This window comes from Ambystoma mexicanum, chromosome 7p (assembly GCF_040938575.1).
Source record: "Ambystoma mexicanum isolate Mex_15411 chromosome 7p, UKY_AmexF1_1, whole genome shotgun sequence".
NCBI lineage: Eukaryota > Metazoa > Chordata > Amphibia > Caudata > Ambystomatidae > Ambystoma > Ambystoma mexicanum.
In genome coordinates, this window is record NC_090939.1 from 76,058,522 (window position 1) to 76,070,194 (window position 11,673).

Sequence of the window (11,673 nt, forward strand, 5' to 3'; positions counted from 1 at the left end):
ATACCCACCTCTCACACACACAAGGTCTAGCTAAGGGAGAAGAAGACTGTGTCTCGTGTAGTGTTAGCTAGTGGAGCCAGACACCCTCACATACACAGTCCAGCTAAGGGAGAAGAGGACTGTGTCTCGTGTAAATGTTAGCCAGTGGAGCTAGACACCCTCACATACACAGTCCAGCTAAGGGAGAAGAGGACTGTGTCTCGTGTAAGTGTTAGCCAGTGGAGCCAGACACCCTCACATACACAGTCCAGCTAAGGGAGAAGAGGACTGTGTCTCGTGTAAGTGATAGCCAGTGGAGCCAGGCACCCTCACATACACAGTCCAGCTAAGGGAGAAGAGGACTGTGTCTCGTGTAAGTGTTAGCCATTGGAGCCAGGCACCCTCACATACACAGTCCAGCTAAGGGAGAAGAGGACTGTGTCTCGTGTAAGTGTTAGCCAGTGGAGCCAGACACCCTCACATACACAGTCCAGCTAAGGGAGAAGAGGACTGTGTCTCGTGTAAGTGTTAGCCAGTGGAGCCAGACACCCTCACATACACAGTCCAGCTAAGGGAGAAGAGGACTGTGTCTCGTGTAAGTGTTAGCCATTGGAGCCAGGCACCCTCACATACACAGTCCAGCTAAGGGAGAAGAGGACTGTGTCTCTTGTAAGTGTTAGCCATTGGAGCCAGGCACCCTCACTTACACAGTCCAGCTAAGGGAGAAGAGGACTGTGTCTCGTGTAAGTGTTAGCCATTGGAGCCAGGCAATCTCCCCCGGCCTGTTTGTCCTGTTGCACTGCAGATGTAAGCCCATCATACATAGCATCAGCTGCGTGCCTGTGTCAAAAAGTGATGAGAAGCAGCTGCTGCTATCACACAGGCTCTTTTGGAGTGTGTCTTTAACATGATAGGAGAGTTCACAGGGCTCGCAAGCCTTTCCTTGTCAGGTGGAAGACGTTCAGCTAGTCCTGGCGTTCAAGCACCCATCACTTTGTATCCGGAGATAGGGTACAAAATACAGCACACTACTCAAGTCACAGGTCTAAGCTTACATTTACCTGATAACCCGGTGCAAATTACCTCTCACACTAAACCTGCGCAACTTCGAACATAACGATGTAACTCTAACTCGTGTCCCAGCCGCTCCTTCCGCCGGCTTGCAGCTCTCCTCTATTGGATGGCCAGTCTTGCTTACATGCTGTTACCATGTGTTAACGCCCTCCACTCTCTACCCCTTACATAAACTATTGCAAACAAAACCTTGAGGGATCCCCCAGGGAGGTCATTTGAAGGTTGCGAGGGGTCTCACTTGCTACCCCTGTGGTATCCCTTGCTACCCCTAAAAAAAGGGAAAACATGTTTTTTTTTTTAGATGTGAGCTCCTGGGCTCTGGCCAGCACCATGTGGCTCGTTATTGTTTGAGTACCTCGCTTTCTTGTTCAGGCCCTTAAAAAAACAGAGGTTCCACAAGTGTAACCCTAAATAAGAAAGAATAGGAATAACAATTTGTCTTTTTGGAATTCTATACAGTAATTGCTAGACTCATTAAAGGTTTATTTCAGGCACACTCCAGGGGGTGAGTAACTGTTTCAGTCTGTTCTTAAACACCTCAACTCAGCCTTTCATCCTTCTGAGGTCGATAAATGAGTACCAACACAGGGCGGGTGTTATTATACGTATATTTGTTCTATATAAAGTGCTTAAGCATAAGTGCTATATAATATCACATCATTATGGTTTGGCCTTGGACGTCTGCTTTCATTCACAGTGATTTGGTAATATGGGCCTATTCACACTGATATTAACGATACGTATGGCGATGCATTCTTGTATGAAATGTATATCACATTATAGTGATATCGAAACCATATTTTTCGTAGTGTACTTAGGAACAATGATATGTGATGACACTTCCTGTTTTGTCAAGGGGTGAAAGGTCGTGTTCCACCGCTTCCCATAATGTCACTCTGGGTTGGGGGTCAAATGACATCACTTCCTGTGATATCACCAGAGGTCAAAGGTTATTTGATGTCACTTCCGGTACCCCGGCCATGTTGGTGATATGAAGTTCCTGGGATCCCCTGCTTCCCAGTGGAGGGAATGAGGTGGAACAAGACTGAGCAGTGCTCTGGCAAAACACATCTTGCCGGCGCGCCGTCCCGTGCCTCAGACAGAGGGGCAAGCAGACATGGCTGTCCTAGGTCCTGCACCTCAAGGAGCAGACCGCTTTCTGAAGAGTCTTTGAAAGCAGTCTGCTGCCACAAAGTGCAGGGGACGGGACAGAAATCTACCAACCAGCTCTGAAGCTGCATTATCGCACTTCCTGCTCAAGCGAGTAACCCCTCCATGAGCTCTCAGAAGACTCGCCTCTCGGCACTGAGTATAGAAACTTGCATACAGTGTTGCAGCTGTCCAGACTATATATGTCCTGCAATATACAGACATCTCTTTATTAGGCTAAACATTGTGACCAATCAAAATAGAGGAGTCCATTATTCACTCTAAAGGGTTTCTTACTGAATCAATATAAGACTTGCGGATATCACGATGTTCCCATAATGCTCTTTGCTTTCATGCAAATCCCCGGGATTGGGTTCTATGAACAGATACTGTGTTGCGCAACCCGGCGGGGCGACCCCTTGGCCCCGCCCCCAATCACACAGCCCTGCTTCTCCAAAGAGGTGACAGTTTCCCCCAATGCATTGTTTCCATTTCCAGCACTGCAAGTTCAGACTCAGTGTCTCACTTATAAAAGGAAAAAAAGAAACACTATATTAAAGGGCATCAAAATGACCTGATCTGAAAGCCTGCACGTGCAGAACTTCACATGGGAACTCTGCGTGTTGCTTCAACGTCCGTTTCAATAATCAAGGAGCGACATTAGGTGAGGCGAGGTGAGTGAACATTAATAGATTTATTCGAATTCAGCATTTTCTCCTCAGCAGATTACTAATGTGTGCCACGAGCACTACATAACAAGGCTCTACTGCCAATCAAGTGGATTCCTCCAACGATTGACTAAAAGGGGCTGACCCTGCTGTGACCTGCGTCCTCAGACGTCACTTCCTGTGGTGGGGTGCATGCCATATGCTATCAGTATGGGCTTGTGTGCTGCTTCCCGTGCGTCTGTTTCTTCACTCTGGGGAGATCAGGGTAGGATGTGCCCATGTGTTGGCAACCTAATGTATGTACATTGCATGTAACTTCCTTCTCCTCGTGACACTGCTGTTTTTGGCACAATAGTCTAAGGTGACATTTTCTCTTTCCAGTTCTTGCCTCCTCTCTCGTGGCAGTGGTTAAATCCTGGACCAGGCACCACCAGCACTCCAGCTCCTGGCAGAAGCTTCCAGCCGCTTTGCTAGCGCTTTGACACCTTGACTTGTCCTTCTCCGCGGCACCTGACCGTCTCCACCATCATGTTCCATATGCCAGGAGGTTTCTCAGATGAACAAAACGCCAACGCTGAGGTCCAAGCGCTCTGCAAACAGGTAGATACTATCAGGCATCTGTGGCTAAGTCAGGGCAGTCGTGACATCATTAAGGAGACACCGGGCGAATCACAAAGAAGTACTCTGAATGACCCTTGACTTAAACATGGAGTATGCTAATGGTGTGACATAGTGGCTATTATTCAATCCTGACTTACTGTTTGTGAAATAAATAGCACTCTCCAGGTTTAAGCAAAGGTTAGGAAAGAGTTACTCATAGACATGTTGGTGCATTTTAGGAGGACAAGCAAAAATTAACCCCGGTGTGGAGTCTGGTACATCTGTTAGAATCCAAAAATGAAGTAAGTTAAGTGGCTACCCTAGTGTTTGGAACCCTGAGGTTTGTTGTAACCATCCCTATTTTTACTCTATTGGGTCTGTGTCATAGCACTGGAACAATTATGATGGGAAAAACAAGGCAAGTGTTTAGGTTGCGCCGCTCCATATAACACTGGAACAATTATCCTGTGAAAAGAAAGGCAAGTGTTTAGGTTGCGCGGCTCCATATAACACTGGAACAATTATCCTGTGAAAAGAAAGGCAAGTGTGCAGGTTGCGATGCTCTATATAACACTCGAGCAATTATCAAGGGGAAAGAAAGGCAAGTGTGTAGGTTGCGCCGCTCCATATAACACTCGAGCAATTATCAAGGGGAAAGAAAGCCAAGTGTGTAGGTTGCGCGTTTGTGTGGTGCACAATAAACATGATCCACTGCCCCATTACTTAATCATGCTTGATTTGTACTCTATTACACAAAAACCCAACGCAGTCACTTCTGTTGACGGCTGTCATTCCTGCAGCCATGCCATCCCAATAATGGTGGCATGGTAGATGATAGCTTGAATGTAGATGTCATAATGCGCCCTTGCACGTTGGCGGGATAGGAAAATGGGGGACTTGCCATACTGTCCCAACTTATATGGGGAATAATGGTGCAAACTGACCTGTGAGATGATGCATGAGCTGGTTATGTATGTATGTGAGTTATACAAGGGACGCGTAACTGGGGACAATGGGACACTGTAGGGGGCACGCACTGTCAGTTCCTTCCTGAATTGTAGAATAGGGCCGGTGTAATATGGGAGGTGTAATATGGGTTGGGTTGGTGTAGAGCAGGAGATGCTATGTGGGACTATAGTACAAATAGCAGCGCTCCTATTTACTTGGGCCGGAGAGCTGGTGTACTTCCCTATAAGCATTCATTGCATGGACTTCAGGCCCATAGAAGTTTGCATGGAAAACCCTCAAAACCCTCCTTTTTCTTAGGAGAAACCCCCTATATGGACCAGAAATGCCAAAATGTCTTACGTCCCTTAAATATTCCTTACTCCAATGCAAGTAAATCATAAAGTAATGCTCCCGCTCTCCTTCCATCAGACTGTCTCTTTCTCTCTCGGGTGTTACCACCTGCTTCCATGTATCTAGAGGAGCGGCCGCGAGGGTCCTGCGTCTGTAGAGAGAGTCATTAGCAGCTGTTCAGAAACCATGCATTTAGTTGTGTTCACAATGGACAGTGCAGTGGAATTCCCTCACCAGTAGGGGGAGCAGGGAAGAGTGAAAGACTTTGCCTGGGGTTCTCTGTCTAGTCTAGATATTGCACCATGGGGGCGAGTCCCTGTGAACCCCTTACCATTGCCTAATACTGGTTTTAATCGTTGCTCTGCCCTTGCTTGTCCCATAACCACAGCCAGGTTTTGCTTTTATTTTTAAGCCCGCCCCCTCCCTAAGGCGGCTCCACTTACTCTGCAATCCATAGTGTTCAATTGTTTTTATGATGCATAGTCTGTGACTTTCTGAAAAAAGTTCTGATTATGAAAAAAACGTCATTCTCTTTTTTTACTTCTTAGATAAAGTGTGATGTCAGCAAGCAAATGCATGGGGCAAACTTTGCAACCTTTACGCCTATCAACTTCATTCCCTGGAACCAATTACATCATTAAGGTAAAATGGTTGATCATTTCTGCCTGGCTGTCCCCTAGGGGTGAAATTGAGAGGATCGCCCTCATCAGGGGGTGCCAGATCTAAAGCAAAAGGGCAGAGGTGGGACTGGTGATGGGGCAGGGTTCATGGTGAACCAAAGTTGGGGTGATCTTGGGGCATTTCATGGGTAAATATTTCAATTAGACATGAGAGAGATGGGTGATCAAAGGTGACTGACTTCAATCACATACGCGTCAGGAGTTTAGAAATAAAATGTGCTCAAGATTTAGACAAAACCCTGTAAACCTGAAAAGCTAATGTGTCCATTGGAATGAATGAAGCTGAGACTTCTATACTTAAAAAGAGATCCAACATTGTTTAGGTTAAGACATATGCACCGAACACATGACATATTGAAAATATTTAGAAAAGGGCATCGGGCTATCGCACACCCTATTTTGCACCAAAGCTAATATCGTTAACCCATCAGAAGTAGTAAAAGTCGACCGTGGATTCTCCTAGAAAAAGACTTTTCTAGGCACACATAAAGTACAGGAATAAGATGTTGAAATTCGAGCCCCCAAAAGAAAACATTCTATCCTACCGTTGAAAGATCCAATGATGGCATGACCCGATGACTTTCCAAATTTAGAGCTTAAGTAACATTTCCTAACATAATTACAATATTGCATCAAACAATACCTCTGTGGGAATCCCTGACATGAGGTAGCGATATCTCTCAGGGAATCCCTGACATGAGGTAGCGATACCTCTGTGGGAATCCCTGACTTGAGGTAGTGATATCTCTCTGGGAATCCCTGACAGGAGGTAGCGATACCTCTGTGGGAATCCCTAACATGAGGTAGTGATATCTCTCTGGGAATCCCTGTCATGAGGTAGCAATACCTCTCTGGGAATCCCTGACATGAGGTAGCAATATCACTCTGGGAATCCCTAACATGAGATAGTGATATCTCTCTGGGAATCCCTGTCATGAGGTAGCGATACCTCTCTGGGAATCCCTGACACGAGGTAGTGATATCTCTCTGGGAATCCCTGACAGGAGGTAGCGATATCTCTCTGGGAATCCCTGACATGAGGTAGCGATACCTCTCTGGGAATCCCTGACATGAAGTAGCGATACCTCTCAAGGAATCCCTGACATGAGGTGGCGATACCTCTCCGGGAATCCCTGACATGAGGTAGCGATATCTCTCTGGGAATTCCTGACAGGAGGTAGCGATATCTCTCTTGGAATCCCTGACACGAGGTAGCGATATCTCTCTGGGAATCCCTGACATGAAGTAGCCATTCCTCTCCGGGAATCTCTGACATGAGGTAGCAATACCTCTGTGGGAATCCCTGACATGAGGTAGCGATATCTCTCAGGGAATCCCTGACATGAGGTAGCGATACCTCTGTGGGAATCCCTGACTTGAGGTAGCGATATCTCTCTGGGAATCCCTGACAGGAGGTAGCGATATCTCTCTGGGAATCCCTGACATGAGGTAGCGATACCTCTCTGGGAATCCCTGACATGAAGTAGCGATACCTCTCAAGGAATCCCTGACATGAGGTGGCGATACCTCTCCGGGAATCCCTGACATGAGGTAGCGATATCTCTCTGGGAATTCCTGACAGGAGGTAGCGATTTCTCTCTTGGAATCCCTGACACGAGGTAGCGATATCTCTCTGGGAATCCCTGACATGAAGTAGCGATTCCTCTCCGGGAATCCCTGACATGAGGTAGCAATACCTCTGTGGGAATCCCTGACATGAGGTAGCGATATCTCTCAGGGAATCCCTGACATGAGGTAGCGATACCTCTGTGGGAATCCCTGACTTGAGGTAGCGATATCTCTCTGGGAATCCCTGACAGGAGGTAGCGATACCTCTGTGGGAATCCCTGACATGAGGTAGCGATATCTGTCTGGGAATCCCTAACATGAGGTAGTGATATCTCTCTGGGAATCACTATAATGAGGTAGTGATACCTCTCTGGGAATCCCTGACACGAGGTAGCAATATCTCTCTGGGAATCCCTAACATGAGGTAGTGATATCTCTCTGGGAATCCCTGTCATGAGGTAGCGATACCTCTCTGGGAATCCCTGACACGAGGTAGCGATATCTCTCTGGGAATCCCTGACAGGAGGTAGCGATATCTCTCTGGGAATCCCTGACATGAGGTAGCGATACCTCTCTGGGAATCCCTGACATGAAGTAGCGATACCTCTCAAGGAATCCCTGACATGAGGTGGCGATACCTCTCCGGGAATCCCTGACATGAGGTAGCGATATCTCTCTGGGAATCCCTGACAGGAGGTAGCGATATCTCTCTTGGAATCCCTGACGTGAGGTAGCGATATCTCTCTGGGAATCCCTGACATGAAGTAGCCATTCCTCTCCGGGAATCCCTGACATGAGGTAGCAATACCTCTGTGGGAATCCCTGACATGAGGTAGCGATATCTCTCTGGGAATCCCTGACATGAGGTAGCGATAACACTCTTTAGGAATGTTCAACTTCCTACAATGAGAAATTTCTGATTGAAAAATAGGGAAATGTCCATTGGGAAGAGTCTATCAGGTTTGGGTGAAAAGTAGTAGGAAGTATTCCTCATATCAGCAAGACAGCGTCTTTTGTCTTGTTGAGCAGGAGTTTCGTAAATATCAGAAATGCTGGATTAAATGTGTTTTAGCATCTGTTTTAATATGATTAACTTTTCTGGTTTCGGGAACTATCCCGCAAGAGCAGCGCCAGTTTTAGGAATTAGGTAAAAAAGGTTGGACCTCATTGGGGACTTTTGATTTTGTGTGTTCATGGGTTCCCTTTGGTGAACACTGAGAGCACATTCTTTGTACTAAGGTATTCTCTGGGCATCGCCAACAGTAATGCAAAGGAGCAAACCCAAAAACAGTTTCAAGAGGTAACACACCGATGAATGGTAACAGTAAATCAGTATTTACAAGGGATGGCTGTAAGTGCGAGATTGCAAAACAATGACCGTAGTTACATCAAATATTTCAGATTAGATTCCTGCCGATTGCTCATTTTATTCCTTGTTTATCGGGGGAGGGTAATCGAGATGGTCAAGTTGAGCGCCACTGAATACTGTCATTGGTAATTACTAGATCCTCAGGTAAGTGTGAGAAACAGGGAAGAGGCACAGGAAGGACTATTGGATCTACAGGAAAGAAAGAAAGGATGCTATCTGAAGAAGAACTTAAACCAATTATCGTTGGTCACAGGCACCACAGAAAGTGAGACCATGTAAGTCCAGCCATACGGAAGTCTTCGGGCAGAGTTTCTGGGCTGTCAGGACAGCAAACAGTGGAGGGTGGCCCTGCGTGCAATCGTTATTTGGAAATAGGTGAAGTCAAAAAGTCATGGCTGAAATCAGGTTTTCCTGGTGATTAAATGTAAGCAATGTAAGCAAAAGGGGGCACTGGTGTTGTTTACATGTGTTTTATTCAAGGAAATATCATCATTGTGTGTAGATAACTTCAGTACATGCAAGAAAAAATTATTTATATGAAACAAAATCATTAATGAAAAATCTTGCATCTATTTGTCACACCAGCACACGTGATGAGATGATAAGACATAAAGGTGTCTTTCCGAATTTGGCAGTCATTCCAGAGGAATAACTGCCAACATGGTTACCATTACCACATCCAATTCCAGCATAATGAGCCAGAGATTACAGGTGGAACTCATAGGCCTCCCATGGGGACTTGGGAGAATTTACCGCATTAAGGTGGAGGATCTTCCTAGTGGTGAATCCTCCACTTCAAGGGCTACTTGTAATTTGGCGGTGTGGCAAAAATGGTGGTCATTTTATTATTGCCAAATAAATTGTCAGTAACAGAATTACTACCATATTTTCACTGCCAACCTTGTAATGAGCCCCATAGAGTAAAACGCCTGGTACGGTGTGATGCAATCACAGTGCTTCAATGAAGTCACTAATATTTCAGTGAGTAATAAATGCAATAATGATCTATCGTTCTGATTACGAAAAACTGATGCCACCAAGGAGAGGTGGCAAACATGTGCTACATGTTTCGGCCTGCAAAACACTATATGTTATGGGCTTTCATCAGGACAAACAATATTACACAAAATAAATCAGGGATATAATTAGCATCTCTGATTTACATGCAAATATTCTATTTTAATTATATCTGTGCAGTGGCAATTTCAATCATCCCAACGCACATTCACTAAGAATTAAGTATACACAACATGATAAGCCACAGGTGACTTAATTCTGATACCATGAAGTGCACCACTGGCAAACAAACAGCCTCTTGCACTCTAGACCCTCCCTGTTTCATGCATATTCCAGTACTCCAACAATCCCATTAAAAATAAAGCTCCATCACCATCGTATCATAGAGACTTTTCTTTCTCAGAAATAAAAAATAGCACTTGTTTTTTTTACCAAGGAGCAGCAAGAAGAGGAAGATACAAGGGATTTCCTAAAGGTTATATCATACACAATGTTGTAATTTCGGTATTCTTTTGGTAATGTGTGCTGTCTTCTCTTGGTTCTGATTAGTTATGCGGATAAATATATGCTATGGCGATAATGGCCACAGTTGGTGGGCTGCAATGGCTGTTAATGACCGCCAAATCTGTGTAACAAGTTAACCCACACCAAAGACCTTTAACAAGGGCCTTCTGTGTGGCCATTGGATGATATTGCTGGTTGTTGCAGGTTCACACAAGGCCCACAAACCTTGTAATCAAAAGAAAAAACGACTGAGAAGATTGCCACTGTGGAAATGGGAGCTTTTGATCCCTCTTTCACTTTCCATGGTGGTCAAGAGGAAAGGGTTCAAGCACAGCCTGGGAATGAACAGAAAGAAAAAATATAACAATTGACATTTTCTTTAATTAGCAAAATTGGGGATGAAGGGGCATGTGTGTGGGGAAATACTGGAGGAGGCAGCCAGCAGAAAGGTTAGAATATAGCCGTGTGTCTGCAGATATAGCAAGCGTGGTTATATGTGATCTTACCGCCAACATTTACAGAGTGGTACATTTCATTATAGACAAAACACTGTAAAACACCACATTTGTTTTTGTGATTTTAATTTGGGGGCTCTCATGCCACCCCTCACCCCCTTTTCCCACCCTTTTAAAGCCACCCCAACCCCATCCTGACCCCTTTTGACCCCTTACCCCACTACCCTTTATATATTTAAACTTTCTGGTGTTTTCATGTGTGTTATTGTCCACTCTGTTATGTACCACTCTGTTTTGTTTCCAATAAAATGACTGGATACCACCAGTGTTCCTAGACTTCTGATTGGCTAACGGCTAAGAGATAGCTGCTAATGCATTATAGGCACCACCGTTCTTGACATGACATTAATTCAACCTTGGCCAAGCTAAGCTAATCATCTCGCCTCCATACGTTCCCCAGGCCGGAAGCAAAGGAGAAGGTGGGCTTGAGGGTTTAGGAGAGGGAAACAGCCACCTCCCCATTCCACATTCACTGAGTGATGGCACATGTCCTTCTTTCTTGCAGATCTCTACTGCGGGCGACCTCTGCATACACGTGAAAGTGTTTGTACCTCTACCTGGCCCCAATGCACACCTGGTGGTGAAGGGGATTCAGGACTGTAAAAACAAGAAGGATAAGATTGAAGTCTTCTGAATCATGATCTCGGCTCCGCTCACCTGGCATCCCATCAACTCTCACAGGAAGCTGCAACTTCTGCCTCAAAGAACGAGAAGAAATGCACCTACTGCCTTGTGGTCCTATATCTGTACTCGAGCGCTAATAAAATAATTTTTCAAAAACCATGAATTCTGTGAGGGGTCATTACTAGTGACAAATTCTGTAACCCTATGAGTGCCAACCACACTTTTAAATTTATCTGGCTCTGTAGCTCCTCTGGTATAAAATGGAAAGCCTTTTCCCAAAAGTAGTTGCACCGCTTGGCCTTCCCAACTGATATGGCGTGCCAGCACACACCTGAGCCTTCACAACCCGCCTGGAATCCATTATGTCCTGGTCAGGATGTTGTATAACATGTTCCTAGCACTGTCACACCTCACCTGATCGTTTCCTCCAATAAAAAATATTCCGTCTATTCAGAGTCTTCATCTCCTATATTACCTTCCCATTCAGAGCTCAGGTGTGGTTTCCTTCGGAAATTTGCTCCCGCTAGAATGGTGTACCACCACGCTGCCACCATCTGTACCCTGCCGAGAGGTCTAATGGACCAGTCCAACTGAGAGTCCTCAGTTGGTCCCTCTTCTGAAGGGGT

At 45.5% G+C, this 11,673-nt stretch overlaps 1 protein-coding gene across 3 annotated transcripts in view; it reads left to right on the top strand.

Moving 5' to 3' along the window:
- Positions 1–11,206, top strand: part of LOC138525706 (uncharacterized) — a 134,037-nt gene extending 122,831 nt beyond the window's left edge. The window contains exons 1-4 of one of the 3 annotated variants that reach the window (XR_011283414.1): positions 2,799–2,876; positions 3,252–3,470; positions 5,318–5,411; positions 10,929–11,206. The gene's annotated coding sequence lies outside the window, so the exon portion shown is untranslated. Of the gene's footprint in view, positions 1–2,798; positions 2,877–3,053; positions 3,167–3,251; positions 3,471–5,317; positions 5,412–10,928 lie in introns of those variants that run through there. The other 2 variants (XR_011283413.1, XR_011283412.1) reach the window with 2 other exon arrangements.
- The last annotated feature ends 467 nt before the right edge of the window (positions 11,207–11,673 follow it).